Raw genomic sequence first — 12,512 nt, 5'->3', positions numbered from 1 at the left:
AGCTGAGCATGGTGGCATGTGCCTGTGGTCCAAGCTACTCGGGAGGCTGAGGTGGGAGGATCACTTGGGCCCTGGAGGTGGAGGCTTCGGTAAACCAAGATTGCACCACTGCACCCTAGCCTGGTTGACAGAGTGAGACCCTATTTCAAAAAAGGAAGGGAGAAAGAAAGAAAAACCCAACTAAGTAATTGTGAAGCAGAAAATGTCTTTGTAATTTGATCTTGGTGCTCCCAGAAACACGGCTGGGAAAGGGGTTCACGCAGTGGGAGAATATCAGCTCTGCTTCAAGCTAGGAAAGTTGTTTCCTTTCCTTCTCTTTTTTGAAGGAGACCACTGGACATTTCTGACCCAGGCACTGCCCTCTTTTAGGTAACAAGAGCACTTATTTCAAAATGGCCATTTTTTGACACCTCTTCAAAAGCTGCCGGATGACAAGCCGCACCCACTTCTACACCCACAGCTACAGGGCATTGTTCTTGGTTCCAGCCAGCTAGGAAACCTCTTGTCTCAACTTGCATTAAAAAGGATCTGAGGACAGATTCAGGGAAGATTTTTTTTTTTCATAGATACGGTCTGAGGCACACAATTTTTTTTGTTGTTTGTTTTTGCGTTTTTTTGTTTGTTTGTTTTTTTGTCATCAACAACTAGTACTTACAATGCACGCAGATGCCTTTCCTTTGAAAAAGCTTCGTTGGGCATTATGGCAGTGATGTGGACTGGGAGTCTGCACACACAGTAAACTACTGATACAGCCTCAGCTAAATCAAAACTTGATCAGTCTGACCTTCAAAGAAAGGGTTGGGTCTTTTAACTTTTTTTTAAACCTGTTTAAAAAAAAAATGTGAATTGAAAGGGTAGTCAAAATCAGAGAAGTCATGTTCAATCTATGTGGCATGCTTCTAAGTACCCAAGGATATTACCAGCATGGGAATGGATGTTGCTCTATACAAAACAGTCTTATCTGTTCATTAACCACATTCCACAAAACCATAAAACTGCCTCTGAAAAACTCTGAACAGTTAACTAAAAATACTTGAAATGGATTCAATCTTTACAATGATTTTGTAACAGGCTATGATGAGACAAAGTTTAGGTTGAATTCTTGGGTTCAAATCTTGGCTTACTCACTAAGAAATATTAGATAAATTGCTTAACCTCTCAGAGCCTCAGCTTCCTCCTTATTTGTAAGAAGGTTGTTCATTCCAAAGAGTAAATGGAATATTGTTTATAAAGGTCTTACTGATATGGACAGGAGGTAGGGAAATACTGGGTAGAAGAGAGTGGTTCCCCAGCAAAGGCCTCACCTTAAAGTCTGGAAACCATGACTCTAAATGAGAACAGTTATCCCTGTTTTCCTGTCTTGAGTGTTTTACAAACCAACACTGGCCCACCACACCCTCCATTCTGTACCCATAAAAACCTCAAACCCCAGGCTCCACAAGCAGAAGAGCAGCAGAGCAGTGCAGCAGAGAAAGAGGGAAGAGACGAAGTGTCTGAATGTTGGGAGGAGATCAGCTGGGAGCAATTGGAGAGGAGACTGGCTGCAGGATCTCCAAACTCCAGGGGAAGTTCATCTTCCCACCCCATCTCCTCTCCAGCTCCCCATTCCTTTTATTGAGTAATGGAGCAACACCTCCATTACTCAATAAATCCCTGCATTCACCAACCTTCAAGTCTGTGTGACCAGATTCTTTCTGGACACTGGACAAGAATTCAGGATGCACTGGATGCAGGAACCCAAAAAGGGTGTCACACTGACTCTTCACTTAGCTGTTTGTAACAGTTAAGCTGTCCCTGTATGGCAGGGCTAAAAAGGCATTGTGACACCCCTAGACACTCTGTTGGGGCTGGAGCCCAAAAGTACTCACCCCAGCTCATGTACCTACTCACCTGCATGCTCCCCCTACATTAAGGGATTTGAGCACTTGGGAGACTGAATAAACAAGCCACACCCCTGTTGCACGTGCTGCAAAGGGGCCAGGGAATGCTCTCATTTCATTACCAGAAAGGAGTCCTGATCCAGACTCCAAGAGAGGGTTCTTGGACTTCATGCAAGAAAGAATTGAAGATAAGTTCATAGAGCGAAGTGAAAACAAGCTTATTACGACAGTAAAGGAATAGAAGAATGGCTACTCCACAGGCAGAGCAGCGCTGAGGGCTGCTGGTTGCCAATTTTATGGTTATTTTTTGATTATATGATACACAAAGGGTGGATTATTCATGCCTCCCCTCTTTAGACCATATAGGGTAACTTCCTGATGTTGCCATGGGATGTGTAAACTGTCATGGCACTGGTGGGAGTGTAGCAGTGAGGACAACCAGAGGTCACTCTTGTCACCATCTTGGTTTTGGTAGGTTTTGGCTGGCTTCTTTACTGCAGCCTGTTTTATCAGCATGGTTTTTATGACCTGTATCTTGTGCTTACATCCTATCTCATCCCGTGACTTAGAATGCCTTAACTCTCTTGGAATGCAATGCAGTGGGTCTCAGCCTCATTTGAGCCAGCTCCTATTCGAGATGGAGTTGCTTGGGTTCAAAAGCCTCTGACAAAAGCATTTTGTAAACTGTAAAGTGCTATACAATGTACTTTGTTCTAACAACCCTGTTATTAGATTATAACACCTTTGAATCTGAATTTCTTAAGTGTAGCCCAGGAATCTGTATTTTTAAACACAATTCCCTAAGTATTATGTATTAGGCTTGGGAACCACGTTAGTGTTGTCCCTGGATCAGCAGCACCTGCACCACATGGGAACTTATTAAAAATGTATATTCTCAGCCATGCCAGACCTTTGGAATCAGAAAGTCTGGGGCAGGGTCCTGCAGTCAACATTTTAACAAGCCTTGCCGGTGATTCTGAGCCAAGCCAATTACTGAGAACAACTGATTTAGAACACAACCTCTCATTCTACAGCATTCATAGAAATCACCTGGAGGTCTTGTTAAAATGCCTGGGATGTGGAGCAGGAAAGGGTGAGGAAACTGTGTACTTTTTAAGGAGCTTTCAAGTGATGCTAATTTTGTCAATCACATTTTAAGTAAGGAACACCTGAAAGACACCAGGCACCCTTCAGAAGATGGGGTTCTGAGCCTTCTGGGCCATCTCCGGCCAACATCTGACAAGAGTACAGAGGGAGAGAGTTTCTCTTCCTACACCCATCCCCTTGAGTTGAATGGTGTCTATTTGAAAGGTAAAAAGGTGTGGATCGGGAAGACAATCAATTGGATGCTGTGGCCCTGTCCGAGCTGCTCATTTACGTGATTGGGAAAGGAAGTGACAACAATTCCAAACGCTGGTATCACAGCAATATGATACCAGGGTTCACAGGCTTTGTGGACAGTCATTGTATGGTAAACGCACCTGTCAGCAATAACTTTAGCATACCCTTAGAATGACCCTGTATGGCAGATGCACCTGAATGTGTGTTCTGAGCTAGGGGATCTGGAGTAGCCAACCAGGAGATTCATCCCTTATCCATGTGGAACATCTGAGTCCCCGGCACATCCCGTGGAACACGGGCCATGCAGTGAATTGAGGCCCTGAGTTTTTGGGCTAAATGAAGCCTGCTGGGATTGGGTGGGGGGTGTTAAGTGAAAATGCTATATAAACTGCATGAGATTTGGAGGCCATTGCAGCCTTCCTGCCCAGCCCACTGCCACTAGGCCAGTCGGTTACGTTGTCCAGCCTGATGCCAGCGGACTCTCTCCCCTGTATGGAAGTCTCTAATGAAACCCCATGTCTCATTTGCTAGCTCTGGTTTTCGTCTTCAGCCTCTTGAACTTGCCTCACTCACTGAAGTTAATAGGGGTTTCAAAAAACTGCTACCCAGCCCTAAAAGAATCTGATTCAGTGTCTTCTCTGGTCTTTCTATCAGGATGTTTTGTCTGCTTGTTTTTGAGACAGGATCTCACTCTGTCACCCGGTCTGGAGTGCAATGCCACAATCTCGGCTCACCGCAGCCTCAACTTCCCAGGCTCAAGCAATCCTCCCACTTTAGCCTCCCAAGTAGCTCAAACTATACCGGCATGTGCCACCATGCCTGGCTAATTTTTGTATTTTTTTGGAGAGACAGGGTTTCACCACATTGCCCAGGCTAGTCTTGAACTCATGAGCTCAAGCAATCCTCCTGCCTCGGCCTCTGAAAGTGCTGGGATTACAGGTGTGAGCCAACACAGCCAGCCTCAGGATGAGTTTTTGATAGGAAGAAGACAGAAGAAGAGCTGGTTCAGAATTCCCCTAAAATGATTTTTTTAACCCCACAATCCAGCATGCCCTCTCATTTCTATCTCTCCAAGGGGAGCCTACGTCTGGGGAAAATGTGGCTAGAGAAGACTTTGATTTCAGACTCACAAGGATATTTCCAGCAATAGAAAACACAGACACTACATTCAAATGAGGAAAAGCATCTGGAAGCACCTCTGCCCCACCCATCCCTGATTCCCAGGCCCCAGTGCCAACCTCAGTGACATGGCTCTTGTCAGAGGACGGGGTGTTGAGAGGAGGTTCTCCTGAAGGGGGGAAGCATCTTTCTGGGATTTAATGAGATCACTTATTGTCTCTTTGCTCTGAGGAAGATGGTAAATGTGACGGGTGAAATATAAAGAATAATTAGTCCCAGAGGTGAATCTGTCCCCTGCAAGACATCTTTTCTTCCCCCTCGGCCTGCTGAAAAGTTTACTGCTTCCAGATGTGCCTGATTTCAACAGTAAGAGGAGCCAGTTCCTTTTGAGCTGCAAACTTGTCAGAGAAAAGCTGGTTTCTGAGAAAAGGCTTAAACGTGAGACGATTCCTAAAGAAAGCGTTGACACAGGGGAGGAAATATGGCCATAGTAAAGCATTGCTGGTCTCTCCCGGGGTCTCGACCCCAAGGAGGAGGTGGAGGAAGGCCTAGGTCAGCCCCCACCATGGCAGTGACTTCTCACTAATTAGCTGTTAAGGAATCTGGCAGCCTCTGAAAGAGACATTTGTGAGGAATGCTTTCCTCAGATCCTGCCAGTGATCCTGCAAAGCCAGCAAGCCCCAGCCCAGCCGGGGACTTCCTGCTTTCCCAGAGCTCAGGACAAGCCTCAGCCACCGTCTGGAGAGGCCACTGGAGCCCACACATCAGTCTTTGATAAACACCAGCCACTCCCTCTTTAGAAACATAAGCTGTTTAGTCTCTGCCAGTTGCTTGGTAGCTGGGAGCGAATCCTAAGAGCTATGTGCCCCCAGGGACAGACTGCATGATCCAGCCTTGTGACGTCAGATGGAAGAAAAGCTAGTATCATGCGGGACAGTGACTTTCTCTTATGCCCACTCTTTCTGAGGCTCCCTGCAGCTGAAAAGTACCCCGGAGTGGGGCCTTCCCTAAGGAGAAAAGTAGGTGGGAGGGCATGGCCGGTATTCCACATGTGGGCCTCAGGAGGCCCACATGTGGGCCTTGGGGCAGTGTTGCCCCAAAGCCTGGGATCTCCCCCTGGCAAGAGGGACTGGAATCCTGGCAGAATAGATGCCTGTCTATGAAGAGGAACTACAGAGAGGGGCCTATCAGGGAAGGTGGGCTTCATACTACCTACCTGCCTGGGTGTGTGCAGAGGGTGTAGAGATAGAGGCCTGATGGAGCAGTGGGCAGACCTAATGTACGGGAAGCATGGTCCTGACAGATTCATCAGGGAAGGCTACAACAGCCACCCCATGTGATGGAGAGAGGACTGTGGGGGAGGCTGAGTTTGTGAAAGTGATTTCTCTCCTCCTTCCCCCAAGCCTCACTCTTTACACTATTCTCTCAGTCGTCTCTTTGCTGTGGCTCCTCACACATCATAGACATGCCTGTATGTCTTAGTTTGGGCTACCCTAAAAGCAGATCTTGAGCTGGGAGACAAGCAGGGCTGACATCCATTAGGCACAGTGCTGAGGGTCCACAGTGCTTTTAGGGGCCCATGGAAATGTTTAAATTTCTTTGTAGAAACAAAACAAACAGTATACATAACATTTTTAGATTAAAAAAGAAATGCTTTAGTACTGGCCGGGCGCAGTGGCTCACACCTGTAATCCCAGCACTTTGAGATGCTGAGGCGGGCAGATCAGTTGAGGTCGGGAGTTCCAGAGCAGCCTAGCCAACATGGTAAAACCCCATCTCTACTAAAAAAATACAAAAATTAACTAGCCATGGTGGCGGGTGCCTGTAATCTCAGCTACTCAGGAGGCTGAGGCAGGAGAATCACTGAACACAGGAGGCAGAGGTTGCAGTGAGCCAACATCACACCACTGCACTCCAGCCTGGGTCACAGAGCAAGACCTCCAAAAAAAAAAAAAGAAAGAAAAGCTTTACTACATAATATTAGTGTGTTCAATTTTATACAAACGCAGCCATAAAATATTTTTGTATTTTTTAATTGTTTTTGTTTTTGCTGAAGGGCTCATGGCAAAAAAGGCTAAAATGCCTAAAACCCGAAAAAGTTACAATGGAGCCCTAGGTACAAGAACTGTGCTAAGTTCTTCATATAATACACATTATATAAGTCCTCACAATGGTCCTATTGTTCCTCTCCTGTAACAGGCAAAGAAACTGAGGCTCAGAGAGTTTGAGTCTCTTGCTCAAGACCCCATCTAATGGGTTGGGGAGCTGGAATTCCAACCACCTCTTGTCTGATTCCATAGTTCTTGCCCTTCCCCATGGTCTGCAGAAACTTGAAGGACTTGGGTCGCAGGCAAAAAATTAGTAGGGACCATGTGTCTTCTCTGTGGCCTGCTCTGATTTCTCAGGGGCAGGATCCAGGAGCACATCGGGCAGCTGAACCTCTGCAAACAGCAGTCACGGCGCATCTCTGCGGACTCTTGGAGCTGCTCCCTCTGCCTCGGCCAGATGCGTATTTGTGGCTTTCCTCCTTGGCTCCTTTCCCCAGGTTTTCATTCCTTTTATTCTGAGACAGAATTGAAATTTTTCCAACAGGGTCCATGGTGGACACCCAGAAGTCAGTAGGGACTCCAAAAGGAAGTTAAGGCCGGGGAAGGGGGCCAGGATGAGGGAGCGCAGCCTAAAGTACGCAACACTCAACTCTTTATTACTCACATGTGGCCTGACCGCTGGTGGACTGGCTCCAGGAAAATCTGAACCCCGGGCTGAGCCTCCCCGCCGGCTGGCCAGGCCCGGCCTGGATGCCCCCCACCCTCCAGCCAAACTTATCTTTTTATATCGTAGCTGCAGAAAGCACTGACCTGGGGGGTGCCGTATATTCAGACCCTCTAGTCCCAGCGGCACAGTGACCTTGAGCAAAAGGCAAAATCTCTCCGGTTTTCAGTGCCCTCACCTGGAAAACGAGGCGGCTGTGGGACCTGATGATCTCTGACGGTCTAACAGTGAAACAGACAAAACCTGTGTTTCTAAGTTGGAGAGTCGAGAAAGGTACGTCTGTTGCTTGGGGGCGGGGGGGTCCCAAATCCCAAAGAGCCCCTTTTGGTACGTGTTGCACTTAAGACAGTCCGGGTGCTGCCCCTCCCGAGGGGCCCCGAGGACCGCTCTTTAGCCGCCGTTCCTCCCTCGGAGCATCGACCACGCCTGGGCGGACCCGGGGCGCCTTAGACGGGGCGATGGCGGCGCACGGCGGGGGCGGCGCAGGCGCGGGAGGCTCAGGCCCGTCCGCGTCGAGTCGGGGCGCCCCCTCCTGGGACACCTGTGCCCCGCCCAGTCCCAGGGCGCAGTCCCCGGGCAGACGCGGGCCGAGCCCCGCGCCCCTCCGCGTCCCCTCCCTCCCCGGCGAGGCCGGCCTTTCCCCCGAGCCCTCGCACGCCTCTGGCCCGCGGAAGTCGCGCGTTCTTTCTTTCCACCCTCTCTAGTCCAGCTGAAACCTGACCGTGGAACGTCTGGGGCGGGCGTCGGACCCGGCCTGCGCTGGCTCCCAGCGCCTGCGGCGATTCCTGCTGGAGGGACGCGGGCGGGCCCCTTCGGAGGGGCGGGAGGTCGGACACCTCGGGAACAGGCCTCTTTGTCTCCGCGGGAGAGGGGCTGACAAAGCGGGAGGGGGAGTTAATTGCAGGGGAGGGGAGGGGGGCTGGGTAAGCCGAATGACACCTGACAGCTCTGAGAGAGCCCCCCCCAACCCCCGCTGCTGGGGGGTGGTCCTCCTAATCCCCTTCGCAAGAGGAAGCTAATTGCTGCAGCCAGAGAAGGCAGGATAAAAGCGAGTGGGCACCCACACCCACCAGGCCTGGAGTCTTGCTATTTGCTGCTAAATTAATATAATTATATTACCTAATGCAGAAACCACGTTAAGAACTCCAGCTTTCGGCCCCAACAGGAGCTTCTGATGGGTTAAAGACAACATCTTGGTTTAATTCCCCCTTTTTTCCCATCCTCCCCCTACTCCCCGCCACCACCAACTACAAATGTCAGAAATAAATTATTGAAACCAGATGTAAGGTTTTTGGGTGCACATTTTCAGGCAGTTCTGCGCTAACAGATGCCTTGTATTAATAATATACAGTTGTGACAGGAAATATGGTTTAGAGTCCTGGAAAAACATGAAAGCTAATTCCATTACCCCTTTTCATGGTACCCACTTCTTCTCAAATGCTCAACTGGTTTGGATTACGGTGAAACTCTAGAGGAAAAACGATTTGGTCTGAAATGGTAACTTGGTTCTGCTTTCCAGCCTCTCCCCTGGAGCAGCACTCACCTTCCTAGGCACCTGCAGACCTATGTGCTATGTACCCGCGAATAGCCAGAGATGAGGACATCTGGACCTGGTGCCTACCCAGGGAAGGCGCTTCCAAATATTCCCCCTTTCGTGGTCATGAGGATCTGGTAGGCAGTAAAGCAGGGCCAATGATCCCAGCTTCACATTTTTGCCTGGGACAGTCCCTTTAAACCCGGCCTACCCACTCACACTTCACTTGGAGCAAAAGTAAAAACAATAAAACACTTTTTTGCTCGAGGAACCAGATAAATCCTAGTAATTGATCTCAGGAGAGGGATTATTAAGGGGCTAAGTGCAATGCTTTCCAGAACCGGGGGTGTAATAAGCATGAAGCCAAACACATGCACAATTTGTTATCTGTATTTCATCACTTGATGCATTGCAAGCATCGGCCTTGAAAATGGCTTTTCTCCAGGAGGGGAGAAGGCACTAAAATAGCTGTAACACATCCATTGACAGTTATGCTCTGTTGCTGAAAAATGTCTGCATTCTCCATGGCTCACACAGTCAGGCATGCTCAGAAGGGTCAGAATGTTCTCTCTGCCGTTTTCGGGGACAGACTCCCCTCCACTTTAGCCAACGGACAATGCAAAAAGAGACAATGCTTTCAAGACCTTCCCCTCTCTTACCCTACGCTTTGAAGACACAACAAAGTAATCAGCAAGGTGAACTGTCCTGGACCTGCAGATAAGAAAGGTTTTCCCTGTCCTAGACAAGGAAGAGTGAAGAAGGAAAGATATCAAAGATATCTACCGGTTCAGTGGGGTGAGATATAAGAATTACAGCATCCAAAATAATAGCTAATCTTTATCAAGAGCTCACTATGTGCCAGGCACTATCCTATCTGCTCTTATACCTGCGGCATCTAATCCTAACAATACCTGAGAAGGAGGTAGGTGCAGTGCAATTATATCCTTGGTTGTAAATGAGGAAACTGGGTTTTAGGGATGCTGGGTAGCCTGCTGAAGGTTGCAGAGTTAGTAGCAGAGCCAGCACCCACAATTAAATGTCTGATTTCAAAGACTGTTTTTTAACAACCTTAACTATCATGTATTCTAATAGGAGAGGAAAGTATGCTATGAATTATGGGCAAATCCACACCATGTCATTCTTTTAACAAAACTTTTTTTTTTTTTTTCTGGCAGGGTGTACAGTTAATGTCTAGAATATATTAACAGAATGCTGCCCTGTAGAAGTCTTGAGTTAATGGTTTCTATCAATGTAGGCGTGGAAGAAGCTACTGGGGATCAGGAATCAGAAGTCCTGGCTTTAAGCCCTAGCTTCAGCCCTCACTGGCAATAAAATCAAAGCAATTGGTCTCTTTGACTTCAGTTTCTCCATATTTAAGGTTGACATGATAATACTTGCCCTGCTTGTGAAGAGCATGTGAAATAATAGCTATTCAAATTTTTAGAAAGCACCAGGCAAATAGCTGTGTGACTTTGGGCATGTTCTTTTACTTTTCTGATTCTTACTTACCTTAACTGAAAACCGTGGGATTGAATGAAAGAGTATCCAACTTCACCTCCTGCTCTGAAACTGTACATTTCAAAGATGGGTGTTCTGGCATAGTTCAAAGGAGCAAAAGCCAGGAAACAGAGATTTGCCTTCCAAGAGGGAATAGCTGAACATATTATTACACATCCACACCATGGCATAGTATGTAACCAATGAACATGGAAAATCAGAGTATGCCAGATAGCTTGGAGGAGTTTCTATGAGGTGGTGTTGAGATGAGGAGAGAAAAGGTGTGTAAGTGATCCCACATTGCAAAACAGTACACAACACTCCCCCTGGGTATGTGTATAGGTATATATTCTATAGAGAATTACACAAACAAAGAGAAAAGCATATTCCATATTCAAGCTGTTATGGTGGGAAGAAAATGGGGCTGGAGGCTGACCATAGAAAAGGAAATAGGGAGAAGGGCTGCATTCAAAAATAACGAGACAGCGTGTATTTGCTCAATGCATTTGTCTGTGTAAAGATCCGTATTGTGGATATGTGCTACTTTTTTTTTGAACAGGAATTACAACCTTCCCCCCACAAGAAGTTCTAGTTTCTAAATGATGAGCCAGACATATTTATTAAAAATAACTATTTTTTTTTCATTTAGACCTGTATTTTGGTGCAAGAGAGTACTCACATACATAAGCATCAACCTACTGATTCACCCCTCACCAGCTGACTGTATGTCAACGGGAAGTTCCCCTATGTAGGCTGGGGCCAGTGGGTCATGCCTGTAATTCCAGCACTTTGGGAGGCCAAATGGAAGAATCGCTTGAGGCCAGGAGTTTGAGACCAGCCTGGACAACATAGTGAGACATTGTCTCTATTTTAAACATGAACAAAATTAGCGGGGTATGGTGGTGCATGCTTGTAATTCCAGTACTCAAGAGGCTGAGGCAGGAGGATCACTTGAGCCCTGGAAGTGGAGGCTGCAATGAGCCATGATTGTGCCACTGCACTCTAGCCTGGGTGACAGAGTGAGACCCTGTCTCAAAAAAAAAATAAATTCCCCTGTGTAGAAAGTTCTCTAACATAGTATGTTCCGTAGCCAGGTTTGAATACTCCCTGTCTTTGAGTCATGTTTATACTGAATATTTGCATACGAAACCCTTTGCCATATAAAGAAAATTTTCCCAGCACCTACCTAAGTGCTTTGTTGATATTCAACAAATAACTGTTTGCAGACGCTGACCTAGAGGCTGGTGAGGCAGCAGGGGGTACAGCAAAGCCTCTGCCCTGATGGAAATGGCCTCCTGGTGGGGGAAGTTGATGATAAAAATATGTCAACAAAATATAAAAGCAGTGGCTGATACAGACTATGAGTAAAATAAAGCAAAGAAAGGGGAGCCAGAGAAGAGGCATCAGGCACCATGTTAAAGGGGTCTTCCTCAGGGAAGGCCTCCCAGGAGGTGGTAACTGGGGAGACACCTGCCTGAGGTGGAATAGTGAGTGAAGCTCAGCCTGGTGAGTAGGAGCAACCAGGGAAGGGTCCAGAAGGAGGGAATGAGCTTGGCATGTTACGGAAGGAGACATGATCTCATTGGTCTCATCCCCGCCCCAGCCACCAACCTGGTTCAATCCACCACTGCCCTTACCTGCTCCTCTGCTATGGCTCTAACCAGTCTCTCCATTCCTAGTTCTTCATTTCTGTGGTTGATTTTCTACACAAGTAGCACGAGTCATCCTTTAAAAATGCAAATGTGATTCTGTGTTAGAACACTCTACAAAACCTCCAAGAGCTTCCTATCACTCAGAACAACATCGAGAGTCTTCACTTTCCTTGACACATCCTCATCGTCTGTGCCAAACACTTCTCTGACCTCAGCTCCTGCCTTTCCTGGCTCACTGCTCGCTGGCCTCCTTGCTCTTCCTTGAACAGGCCATGTACACACCTGCCTTTAGGCTGCTGCCTGAGCTGTCTCTACACCAAGAGTTTCCATAAATGGACCACGATTCCTCCAATTGCTCTAGCAAATGATTTAGAAGTAACTTTTGATCCCCTTTTTTTCCCTCACACTCCATAGCCTATCCATTGGCAGGTCTTGACAGGTTTTTATTCTAAGGAGATCCTGAATCAGACCGCTTATCACTTCCACCAATGACCTTAATCTAAGCCACCACCATCTCTCCCCTGCCTACTTGGATTACTGTAGCCACCTTGCTTGCCATCTTGCACCCCATAGCCTATCCTTCACACAGTAGCCAGAAGGATCTTTTTTTTTTTTTTTTTTTTTTTTTTTTTAAAGCCAGAATCTTGCTGTGTTACTCAGGCTGGATGGAGTGCAGTGGTACAATCACAACTCATTATAAGCTTGAACCCCTGGGCT

This window comes from Saimiri boliviensis, chromosome 14 (genome assembly GCF_048565385.1).
Source record: "Saimiri boliviensis isolate mSaiBol1 chromosome 14, mSaiBol1.pri, whole genome shotgun sequence".
Classification (NCBI taxonomy): domain Eukaryota; kingdom Metazoa; phylum Chordata; class Mammalia; order Primates; family Cebidae; genus Saimiri; species Saimiri boliviensis.
The sequence above is the reverse complement of the archived record's forward strand: the minus strand, read 5'-3'. Positions refer to the sequence as shown.